This window comes from Vespa mandarinia, chromosome 5 (assembly GCF_050613455.1).
Source record: "Vespa mandarinia isolate Hongniang chromosome 5, ASM5061345v1, whole genome shotgun sequence".
NCBI lineage: Eukaryota > Metazoa > Arthropoda > Insecta > Hymenoptera > Vespidae > Vespa > Vespa mandarinia.
Genome location: NC_140814.1, coordinates 198,555 through 212,418, shown reverse-complemented (window position 1 = coordinate 212,418; position 13,864 = coordinate 198,555).

Here is a 13,864-nt window from a genome sequence, read left to right as displayed (position 1 = left end):
ATTAGATTCATTAGATTATTTATTTGATAGAATATATATTAAACTTTATCTGATCTGTTTATAACGCTAAAGCTATATCAATCAACATAATACTTCTTTCAATTTTATCAGATTTTAATGAAGCTATTTTCCAAACGATTACCTGGATTACTTTTTTTTTAATAGTAAATATAGATCAATCTCTAGCAAGTGTCTTTTATATCCAAATAAAAAGTTTAAAATATTTAACCAAAACACAATTTGTGTTTTATAATTAATATTAATTAATAAGAACAACTATTAAAAATAAGTAGTAAAATTAATATAATAATAATAATAAAATAAAATACCAGCTTCCATTTTAATTAAAAAATTGTTTATATTGTACATCATAATATTTTGAATAGGTTCTTCTCTAGGATCATACAAATATTTGTACAAAACTTTTCTTAGAGGTCTTTTCGATTTATGTATTTTTTTTAATTAATTCCATATATCTTTTTACATTCAGCTTCTCTTGATTATGTTCAATTAGTTCTTTGATATAGATAATAGCATCAATGATAATACATTTATTTGTCTTACTTGTTAATTCAAATTGGTTTCTTCATCTTGAATTATAATTTCATCAGATCATTATAAATCAGTTTTTCCATTTTTGAAATTCCATTATTCATGATTTGATTCGTTTAGATTCTTGATATATTGGATATTCTCAGTTAAATTCATGTTTAGAGGTTAGTTTTAAATTAATGTATATCATTTACTTATATTGTTTCTAGGTTCAAAATCTTGTTAGAAGATTCAGTAAATGATACAAATAAGATACGATATGATATATAATAAGCATTTATTACACTAATTAAAGTCAACATGAAAACAAGCTACATATAATCATAAGTACTGGAGGAAGAAATCTAAGAAACAGAAAGCAGAGTCTATGACAGAAAAAATTAGGGCGCTTTGATCACTTTCACAGTAAATACAATTTTTGACAAATATTAATATAAATAATATTTAATTAAGATATTTAGATATTATTTATATCTTATTTACATATTTTTACAATAAATCATTAATAATTATTAATATAAATTAATATACTTATTAAGGCTATTCATTATCCCTGGTATTTTAATTGTTTACGGCATCAATAAGATCAGGCATAATTCTTGATCGATTTTAATGAACAAAGTCTCATTTTAAAGATAAAGGTTTAATCTACGGCGCTATTTAGGGGGAATTTTTAAAAAGCTTCATTTTCTTTGAAAAAATCGTGTTAAAAAATGGTATTTTTTCAAGAATTGTTTATGTACAAATAAAAAGCTTTTTCAAAAGCCCGCTGAAAAGACACCGTAAATTAAACCTTCGTCTTTAAAATGAGACCTTGTTCATCAAAATTGGTCGAGAATTACTTCTATTCTTCCTGATAGTGAAATGAATGAAATACTGTTTTCGATATTTTTCGTGAAGGAAACGTTTAGTACTGTGACGCCTCTCGAAATTTGTGGCAAAAGAGATGAAGCTCATACCCTCACTACTGACTTTCATATCACGCTTGAATGATGTATGTTTATGTCCGTGAAGTAGCGATAGCTGCTTGGTTGTGTGCATAAATAGCTGATGCTCAGATTTTTTGAATTTTTCCAAATGCAAAGAAATAGGTTTCGCGATGCTTGCACGAAGAAACTACGGTAACAACTCACTCGATCAATTTAATGAGGTTTGGCCAGATAATTCTATAGCAAAAGTAAGGAAATACAATTAACTACAAATAAGATAAAAACACGAGTTCCTTTCCATATTATCTACGAGATTTTTCTCCCAATGCTATTTTGTTATGCTTTTCTCTGTAGAAATTCACTTCATATTATCACTATTATTACTATTATTACTATAATAATAATATGTAATATAATAATATAATAATATGAAGAGTAATAAGAAGAAACAGAAGAATATACTTATATTATATACATCATGACATATATGATCACGGTAATTTATGATAACAAAAGAAGAAAAAATATATCAATTTACGTAGTGGTTGATGCGCAAATTCTCAACAAATCGTGTCCTTGATAATTTCGATACATGACAGTTCATCTAATACAAACGACATATAAAAAAAGTACGAAACGTTTCTTTTCTTTTCGTTCGCTATTGTTTTCCTTTGTCTTCCCACTTTATGATTGTAATGCATTTGTTATTTCTTGATCATGATCAGTAGAAGCTAATTGTCTTTACTATTATAATATAAAATATATTATATATCTAGATGTATATAAATAATATTTAACACTTTAGCGAACGCTAGCGGTTCAACAGCATACGCACGTCCGACCAGCCGCTCAGCCGCAGATTTTCCCTGGCGCCGGCTGTTTTTCGGTCTAGATCATCGCACGGGAGTGTCTGTGCGTTTCGTATGTTCAGATAGAATTGTCCGCTTTCTGTTATTATAAGATATATTATAGGATAATTAGATTTAATAAAACGGTTTATTTTCAAGATATTAATGATAAATTACATTTATTTTATCTATTATAATGGCTTTCAGTTTAATAATTATGTAATAATACCATAATCTATATATTAACATACTTGAAATAAGAAATAATTAATATTTTTTCAAGGTATGATACCGTTCAAAACAACTAACTTTATATAGTGGAACATTGCAAAATTTGCAAACAAAACATGTCCTACTTCTTTTTTTTTGAACAGCACAAACTCTACATTGTTTTCGGGGTCTCACACTTCGACTGCTAGTTACTATATTTATAAGTTTATGTTTTCCAAAATTCGAGAGTCTTCCGGGATTGTCTAATTTGGGTGCTCTCCTTGTGGGTGTAGAACTGGGTATATCGTCATCTTGTTTCATACAATTAGTTTCATTATCTTCTATCCACGAAAGTGCAAACTTGTACGTTCAGGAAATTCTTGTACGTAATAGTTTTTCCGTTCAAAACTGTGTATGCTTTAAATGAATTAAAAAGCGCACAGTTTATAAAAAACATTACCATCCGTTCATTTTTTTTTATTTTTTTGTTTTTCTGAAAATGGGATAGTATGGTAGATATTGGTCAGCGCGATCTACGCCCTTCGTATATCTGTTATAATCTATAATGGAATTAGGCTTTTGTATTGGGGCATTTGATCTTTTACTTCTGCTTGTGGATTCCTTCAATTGTGCAGAATGTATAATAGATATCATATTTACATTTCTTCTACCATTATTCCATACTTCTAACAAAATTTGACGATTCCTACGGAATTTGTGCTGACCTCTTGAAAGTCGTAATGTTTATAGTGATAGAGGAACACCTCTATTTTTTCGAATGGTTCCACACACTCGCACTTTATTTCGCAGTAGAATTTTAGCCATTTTTACGCTATTATAATAATTATCTTGATAAATGTGGTGGATAAATATGGTTTTATATGACTCAATAACCATGATAGGCTATTTTTAGGTAGCCCCGAGAAAAAAGCGATTAATAGGCTATCGGTCGGTAGGCGTTGTTGATAAAAAGCCGATTAATAGGCTATCGGTTGGTAAGCATCAGCAACAAAAAGCCGATTAATCGGCTATCGGTTGGTAAGCATCAGCAACAATAAGCCGATTAATAGGCTATTGGTCGGTAAAGTGTTAAGTACACTTTTATTATTATTATTAAATTGTATTATATTATATTATATTACATTATATTATTAGGTTGGAAACTAAAACGGGCGTTGAATGAAAAGAAAAACTAAACAAAAATGTCCGTTTCATAGTTTTCAACCTAATACATTATTATTATTATTATTATTATTATTGTTATTATTGTTATTATCGTTATTATCGTTATTATCGTTATTATCGTTATTATCGTTATTATCATTATTATCGTTATTATCGTTATTATCGTTATTATCGTTATTATCGTTATTATCGTTATTATCGTTATTATCGTTATTATCGTTATTATTGTTATTATTGTTATTATCGTTATTATCGTTATTATCGTTATTATCGTTATTATCGTTATTATTATTATTATTATTATTATTGTTATTATTGTTATTATTGTTATTATTATTATTATTATTATTATTATTTTTATTATTATTATTATTATTTTTTTTTATCATTATTATTATTAAAATTTTATTTCTTTTATTTGCATAACTTTCTCTTGACTAGTCGTTAATTTTTCCAAATCCGGCAGCTGCTTTGGTTTTTAAGGCAGTCGCATATCTTTCTTTCCTCTAGTCGGAAAATTTTCAAACACGAGAGTTGCATTGGTTTACAAACCACTCGCATAATTTTACTTCGAATAATCGGAATATTATTAAGTCTAACAGTCGCTTTGTTTTGAGCGGCACTATCATAACATTCACCCGACTAGTCGGATTATTTCCATGTCCAACAGCCGCATTGTTTCGAGAAGCACTCGCATAACTTGCCGTCAATTAGTCGAAATATTTCCGACAGCAGCATTTGTTCGAGGGACACTAGCATATCTTATTGTCTGCTTGCAGTAATAATTCCAATTTCTACAGTCGCATTGGTTCGAAAGGCACTAGCATAACTTTGCCTAGACTAGTCGGTAAATTTCCAAGCCAGACAGTGGCATTGATTCACATGTCATTCACAAAGCTTTCTCTTTAATAGTCTGGTTATTTTCAAGTGAACGGGTTATTTTCAGGTTATTGACAATCGCATAGGTTTGAGTGGCACTTGCATAACTTTCCCTCGACTACTCGGAATAGATGAAATTCCGAAAGTCGCATTGAATCAAAAGACACTCGCATAACTTTCCCTCGAATAGTCGGAATATTTTCAAGTCCGACAGTCGCAATGTTTCGAAAGGCAATCGCATAAATTTTTCTCGACTCGACGGGATGTTTCCAAGTCCGACAGCCGTATTGGTTCGAGAGGCACACGCATAAATTTCTCCCAAGTGGGAATATTTCCAAGTCTGACATCAGCTTTGTTTCGAGAGGCAATTGCATAATTTTCTTCGACTAGTCGAAATATTTACAAGTCCGACAGGCGTATTGTTTCGAGAAACACTCGTATAACTTTCCGTTGACTAATTGGAATATTTCCATGCCCAACAGTCTCATTAGTTCACACTTCACTTGCATAAATCTCCCTCGACTATCCGAGGTATTTTAAAGTCAGACGTTCGCAATGATCGACAAGTGACTCGCATAACTTTCTCTCGACTAGCCGGAATAGATTCAAGTCCGCCAGTTGCTTTGGTTAGTGTTGCAGTCGCATATTATATCCTAATCTAGACAAAATTCTTCAAAGTTCGACAGTCGTATTGGTTCGAGTAATCCCCGCACAAATTTTTCTTGCCTACTAGGAATATCTCCAAGACCAATAGTCACATTGGTTCATAAATCATTCGCATAACTCTCCCTCGACAATTCGGAATATTTCCAAGTCCGGCAGTCTCATTGGTTCACATGTCACTCGCATATCTTTCCCCCGACTAGACGGAAATTTCCAAATCCCACAGTCGCTTTGTTTTGAGAAGCACTTCCTTAACTTTCTCTCGACTAGTCGGAATATTTCCAAGTCCGAGTAATCGCATTAGTTCGAGAGGTACTCGCACAACTTTCTCTCGACTAGTCGGATCGTTCCAAGTCCGACAGTCACAATGATACGAGAGGTTCTATCATAATTTTCCGTCGACAAGTAGGAACAGTTATAAGTGCGATAGTAGAATTGGTCCAAGATGCAGCCGCATAACTTTCCCATGACTAGTCTGAATATTTCTATGACTGACTGTCGCATTGCTTGAAATGTACTCGCATAACTATTCCTCGACCAGTCGGAATGTTTCCAAGACCGTCTTTCGTATTGTTTCAAGAGGCAAGCTTATAACTTTCCCTCGAATAGTTGGAATGCATCTAGGTCCGACGGTAGCATTGTATTACGAGGCACATCCATAACTTTCCTTAGACTCGTCGGAATATTTCCAAGCCAGACAGTCGCATTGGTTCGATATGTACTTGCACAGCTTTCCCTGTACTAGTCGGAATATTTCCATATTCGATAGTCACATTGGTCTGAGGGGCACTCGCATAATTTTCCCTCCCCTAATCGGAAAATATACAAGCCGATGGTCGCAATTGTACGTGAGACACTCGTATTACTTTCTCTCAACTAATGCGAATATATCTAGGTCCGGCAGTCGCATTATCTTGAGAAGAACTTTCTTATCTTTTTCTCGACTTATCAGAATACTTCCAAGTCAGACTGTCGCATTGAATGGAGAGGCAATCACACGACTTTCACTAGTCTAGTAGCAAAGATCCGCGCCGACAGTCGTATTGGAACGAGAAACACACGAAAAACTTACACTCGATTAGTCAAAATATTTCCAATACCAACAGTCTCGTCGTTGCGAGAAGCTTTCGCACAACTTTCCATGGGCTAGTCTGTGCATTTTTAACTCCGACAGTCGGATTGATTCGAGAGATTCTCGAATAACTTTCCCTCGAATAGACGGGATATTTCCAAGACTGTCAGTCTCATTCCTTCGTGAGGCACTCGCTAAACTTTCTCTCGACTAGCCGGAATATTTCCAAGTCCAACTTTCTCATTGGTTCGAGAGATATTCTCACAAATTTCCCTCGAATAGATGGAAAATTTCTAGATTCGACAGCCGCATTGCTTTGCGAGGCACACGCATAACTTTTTCTCGACAGTCGGAATATTTCCAAATCCGACAGTCACATTGATGCGGGATGCAATCGCATAACTTTCCCTTAATTACTCGGAACAATTCTAAGTACGACAGTTACATTGGTTCGAGGGGCACAACCATAACTTTCCCTCGTTTAGTCGGAATATTTCCAAATGCGGCAGCCTCATTGGTTCGAGAGGCATTCGCGTAATTTTCTCTCGGCTCGTCGGATTACTTCCACGTCCGAAAGTCGCATTGGTTCGAGAGACACTCACTATACTTTCGATAGACTAGTCGGAATATTTTCAAGAACGATAGTTTCATTTGTTCGATTTGCATTTGCATAACTTTCCCTCAACTGGTTGGAATATTTCTAGGTGCGACAGTCGCTTTGGTTCGAGAGGAATTCGTATAACTTTCCTGCGGCTACTCGAAATATAACTTAGTCCAGCAGTGGTATTCCTTGAGAGGGACTCGTACGAATTTCCTTCGACTAGACGGAACATTGCTAGGTGCGACAGTCGCTTTAGGCACTCGCTAGAGGCACTCCTATAAATTTCTCTCGACTACTCGAACATTTTCATGTACGAAAGTCGAAATAGTAGGAAAGGCACTCGCAAAACATTCCCTCTACAAGTCGGAATACTTCTAGGTCTCACTTTCGCATTGGTTCGAGAGCTACTCGCATAACTTTTCCTCGACTGGTCGGAGTATTTTTCAGTCCAACAGTCGCACTGATTCACTAGGGATTCGCATAACTCACCCACGTTTAGTAGGGATATTATCAAGCCCGGCAGTCATATTTATTGACAAGTTTCTCGCATAACTTTCTCACGATTAGTAGGAATTTGTATACGTACGACAGTCGGATTGATTCGAGAGGCACACGCATAACGTTTCCTCCACAAGTTGTGATATTTCCAAACCTGATAGCCACATGGGATCGACAGGCACTCGCATAACTTTACCTTGACAAATTGGATTATATCCAAGTCCGCCAGTCTCATTGGTTCGAGAGACACTCGAATAAGTTTTCTCGACTATTCGGAATATTTACAAGTCGGGCAGTCGCATTGATTCACAAGGCACTCGCATAACTTTTCCTCAGCAAGAGGAAATGTTTCTAAGTCCGACAATAGCATTGGTTCGAGGGACACTGTCATAACATTCCCACGAATAGTCGGAATATTTCTAGGTCCGACAGTCGAATTGTTTCTTGATATATTCGCATGACTTTCCCTCGACTAGTCGGAATGTCTTTAAATCCGACAGTATATACTAAAGGTGGTCACTCGTTGCGTGTCTCCTCCTATGCTACCCATTCCATTTGTGCATACGCTACGGAACTATCTACTAGCAGCAACCACCACGGACAAGTGACCCAACACGGAAAACCCCAAAACTCCTGCCGGCTGTGGTGTGAGTGGTTTAGCCACGAACAACTTCCTCGTAGCAACGCATCACCACGTTCATGCCGGCCGTGCCCACGGAGAAGGACGGGGAGGCCGGACAGTGCCACGAGGCTTAGCTCTCGTTCAGTAGGATGGGATGGGAATGGAAGGAAAGTAGGTTTTTTAGTGAGAGTTTGGTGGTGGCGGGAAAAAAGAAAAAAATGGAAAAATAGCAAGATGCGTACGAGCATTTCCGACCCTATTCTGTTCGAGAGTGGGCTAACCTGAGAAGATAACATGCACCCACCCCCATCTCCGGAACTCCGACAATCCCGGCTGAACAGGATTCATGATCTAATGACCCCTTATGATGAGGGATTCATCTCAAAATTCCGCGAATAGGGGAAGGCCTCGGCCGTGAAGACAAGATGTCTCGCTGCTTTCTGCCAACTCTTTTTACGGAGAATTTCTTCCAGAGCCTCTCTATGTAGTTTTAAAACCGGACAGTCGATGATGTATTGCGATCCGTATCCTCTTCGCCACACTCGCATGCTCCTTCCGTGATGATGTCCAGCGACTTCAGATTAGCCTTGATGGCTTCGTGTCCTGCAAGAAACTGACTTGTGAAGTTGTTAGGAGAGACGAAACGGGCACCCGTCCTGTTTTGGATGTTCGGGAATAACGCGTGTGTTGTCCTTCCTTTGGAGGAGTTCTCCCACCTAGACTGCCAAATCCTAGAGATTTTCACATCGACCTATCTTGCTATCGCGTGTTAAATATTAGCGTCTTCCGGTTTTCGCGTAGCTGTCTCGGTACATCTATTTTTCTTAATGTCGTATAGCCCCCTTCGTTTCAGTAACTGAAGATCTATTGTGGACTCCGCTGCTATGACGCAGAGGGATTCCGTTGCAGTTCTGCGATACGCGGATGTGACCGAGATGAGGGCCGATCGTTGAGTCGTGCTTAACTTTTCGAGATCTCCTTCCGTGCAGAGATCAGACCATCCTGCTGCCGCGTAGGTGACAGTAGGTGTGAAGACGCCTCGATAGATCGCACGAAGGGCGCAGTGGCGGAGTCCCCATTTTCTAGCTGCTAACCTGCCTAGTTTTGCTAACAATGGGCCGACCTTGTCGTTGAGCTAACGGCAGTGTGTCGCAACCCCCAGCCCTTTATCGAAATACACCCCGAAGTATCTAACGGAATTCCTAAATTTATTATTATTGCTCTCTATCTTTATGGTGGGAGGTCTGCTCACTAGGTCGGTTTCTTCGCCGTTTTCCGCTTTCTATCTGGACGTTTTCCGCTTTCTATCTGGACGTTTTCCTCCCCTTCTGTCCATGGGTTTTCTTTTAACCCAATCGCTCTTAAGGACGATAGCTTCCGTCTTACGCTCGGAGATTGTCAATTACGCCGACGTGCACTATCCGGTGATATTGTTAACCACGCGATTTCCTTTCTCTTCGAGTTCTTTCCATGAATTTCCATCTACGATTACGAGTAGGTCGCCGAGGATGCGATCGCGTTGACTTCCGAGGATTCCTCCAAGATCCTGAGGAGCTGGTTGAACATGAGTTTGCAACAGTATGGGCGGAGGACCGATTCTTGTGGGCATACTCTGGAGGCCTGCTTTGAAACCTCATGTTCTCCCAGGGAAATTTTACGGTTCGCGAAGTAGCTTGTCATCACTTTAAAGGCGTTCCTTGGGCAGTCCCGATCTTGGAGTGCCTTGAGAACTAGAGACCACCAAACATTTTTTAAGGTTCCAGGGATGTCGAATAACAATGCGACGACATATCTCCGTGAGGAGGTAGAACCGATTCGACGCATCTCTACGATTGCCTCTTCTGTGGAACGTCACTGGACAAACACGAACTGTTCGTCCGATATTTTTCCCGGCGGGCGGGAGGTTTCAGTGAGGCGCAGTTTCAGCAGCCACTCCATAACCTTCCCTATGACGGAGAGAAGGCATTTCAAACGGTAGGTCTCGGAATCTTCCGTTTCTTTGTTGTCGCCCTTCAGGAGTGCTCTTGAGGAGCCCTCTTTCCAAATAGACAGGAAGATACCCTATTGAATGTATCCATTGGAAAGGTCTACTAATTGGGATGGGATGACTGCGAGTGCTCATCTAAGCACACATACCTCGATGAGATGCGGCCTCGGGGCTTTGCCGTTTTTGAGGGACCCTATGATTCACGCGATTTTTTCTTCCGTGAAGAGTGGGGCATCCGCCGTTTCGAGAACGTATCTTGCGAAATTCCGTACCGCTCGTTATTCTTGTGTATCTTCGGATAAGCTGTCGTCCGGGACATGCGTATTGCGTAGGTCTCTAGCCGTTCGTGGTCTTCCCTCCGTCTAGTTTAAGAGTATTAATTACTCTTTTGGCGCGTAGTTTGCCCGCTTGTTGTTTGTAAACGTACCCCCACGGTTCCGTGTTATACTGTTCCGTAAAGAAATTCCTCCAACTAACTAATATGGCACGTCGGACTACTTTGTTGTATGCCCACAGCGTAGAACGATACTCGTGCATTGAACTGAGGCGTGTCTGATATTCATTTTCTCGCTGGAACGCGCGTTTCAACCTAGCTACCGCTTTCTTCTTGTTCGTTAGCGCTGATGTCCACCATGGGTTGAACTTCCGGTGAGCCTTCTTCCGGAGCATAGATTCTGAGCACGCGGTTTGTAGGACTTTAAGGAGCATGTTCGATCGTGTCTATATTTCTGAATCAGATCCTAAACTGCTTCCTTTAGCATTGCCGCGGTGAGAGAGAGGAAGCAAACATGTTTCAGTCGGCTTTCCTGGTATTGAACCTCCTGTTCCCGTCGCTCCGAGCACCACCTCCTGACCTGACACGGCCTTCGGGGGAAGTATTGCAATATGTATTGAATTGTGGTTACTGGACGTCCGCATGTTCTTACTTTCCATTGAACAATAAGTCGGCTCATGGAGTGCAATGAGAGGGTTGCATCGATGAATGAGGAGTCTCTCGTGGCCCGGATGGTAGGTGACTACTTTACGTCGTTAATAACTTCTGGCCCGGATGCCCAGATGAGGGATTCTAACTTCGAGCCTCTTTCGTCTGTGACCTGATGAACCCAGAAAGAAGATCGCGCGTTGGCATCCAGAGATACTATTTATCTCTCCCACCTTGGGGCAAGAAGAACTGATTCCAAGTGCCAAAGGTGCTCCTCTATTTTGTCGCTGTACTGAAAGTAGTGCAAGACGACGTCGATGAAGGAGCCGGATGCTTGCACTTCTGCACAGACGCAGTGCGAATTGCCGAGCTGCGTAATAAACAGCAACGTGATGTATGGTTTGGTCGCCCCGACCACAGACCAGGATCTTTCATCACGAATGGCAACAATTCTTGTTGACGATGGGCCGTAGCCTATATCTAAGGTTGTTTTTGGTAGATCCAGGGATATATCCGCACTTTCTTGCTCGGCGTCTTACTCTATTATCGGAGGTAAGGAGGCTTTTTCGTGCGTTCCCTTGGCGCAGTTGTCGTGGGAGTTGTTGCTACTTGTATGGACTGGGGGCGGAAGTTCCGTTTCCAGGGAGTTTTGCGCGGAAAGCATGCGGACGTACGGTCGAGTTCGCGGTCGCGTGATTATCGATCCGCACCCTGGGTTCTGTTCGACGAGTCTATTATTCGAACTGGATGAACTTATTACGACTGTTCAGGTGCTGTTTTCCCCCAAACTAACATCGTTCGATTTAGGGTTAGCGGCATTTGTTTGCACGGCCTTAGAAGATGGCCTCAGCAATCGCCTACCGCACTTTTCCAAAATTACTACAGACTGTCGAATACTGGCAACCACCTAATGCAGCCCAGGTTGTGCGGGGGTAGGAACGCATCGAAGGGTCGCCGGTGAGCGGCCTTGGACGACGATCGCGTACTAGCCAGGCGTGTTGCTGCGTTCCTACGCTGCCCTACGCCGTAAGTGCTTACGCCTAGCGCCACTCGTAACATTCGGGGTCGCGCTAGCGGTATTCAGCGACGCTATGCGCGAGCTACTTCTCACCACGCTAACCGCCCGGGAAAGCCTCCACTAGGAGATCCGAACGGGAAGCTAGTTCACTTCCGGAATATTTTTCCCCACGGGCAACCAACGTGGAATTTAAAGGGGAGACTTCTTAATTAAATATAAGAAAAGAAGAAGCCGAAGGAAAACTTTTAAGCTGTAAGAAATCGTTTAAAAAAAAAGTAATAATAATAATAATTTGTGAAGGAAAGTAGTACCTCTCAGCTATACTTCCCTTAATAATAAAGTGACGGTGCGATGATCGGACATCGGTTGATGTACTTTAGTGAAATGCTTTAAATGAAAGAGCTTAAAAAAGTAGGCGGAGATCGTGTAGTCTAGTTGCTCTATTAAGACAATTTAAGTAAAGTACTTAGGGGAGTAGACAAGGAACGGGTAATCAACGTACTTTAACGAGGGCACTTTAAGTAAAAGGGCATAGAGTGGGAAGAATGAAATAAGATCAAAGTTCTTTCATAAAAGTACTTTAATTAAAGGGATTCAGGAGGAAAATAGAAAATATATGATCAAAGTTCATATAGTATGACTTTAAGTAAGAGAGCTTATTGAGAGATGAATGGACATATGAACAAAGTTCTTAGGAAAAGTACTTTGGATAAGATGACTTGGTGCAATAAAACATATAATCAAGTACATTAGTAGAAGTACCTTGAGTAAAAGGACTTAGAAGGGAAAGATTGATTTTGCAATCAAGTGTTTTGGCAAAAGTACTGTGAGTAGAAGGACATAGGAACTAAAGAAAGAGCATATAGTCAAGGTAATTTAGTGAAAATACTTTAGATAGAAGAACTTGGAAGAGTGGGGGAGGGTCATATAGACCAAGTGTTTTTGTAAGAGTACTTTACGTAAGACGACTTGGAAGAAAAAGAGGGAGAATATGATTATGTACTTTGGTGGAAATACATTACATAAAAGGTTTGGGAAACACACAATCAAGATTCTTTATTAAAAGTACTTTGAGTGACAGGACTTGGAAGAGGAGAAATATAATCAATCATAGTGGAGGTACTTTGGTAAAATACTTTAAGGGAGGGTACTTAGAGAGGAAAGAGCATACAACCTAGGTACTTTAAAAATGCTTTAGATAAGGGGACATAGAAAAGAGAGGAAAAAACATAAACAAAGTTCCTTAGTAAAAGTACTTTAAGTTAAGGGAATTAGAATGAAAAGAAAGAACGTGTAATAACTGTTTTGGTGCTAATACTTTAAGTAAGGGACTTGAAAAAGAGAAGAAGAACATGTGATCAACGTACTTGGTAATGGTACTTCTGGATAGACGGCGTAAAAAACATAACCAAGACAGTTGGATCAAGTACTTCAGTAAAAGTACTTTAAGTAACTGGAATTAGAAGCAGAGAATATCCTAATCCGACAGTCGCATTGGTACACAGGTCACTCGCATGACAGTCCCTCGACTAGTCCGATAATTTCTAAGTCCGATAGTCTCATTGTTTCACAAGTCACTCACATAACCTTACTTCGACAAGACGGAATATTGATAATTCCGGCAATCGCATTGGTTCTAGGCGCGCTCTCAGAACATTACCACTACTAGTCGGATTATTGCTAGGTCCAGCAGTCGGATTGGTTTGAGATGCAATCGCTTAACTTTCTATCGACGACAATGAATACTGCTAAGTCCGACAGTCGCATTGATTCGTGAGGCATGCGTATAATATTCTCTCAACTAGACGGAATAATTCCTTGTATGACAGTCACATTGTTTCGAGAAGCACTCTCATAACTTTCCCACGTGTAGTCGGA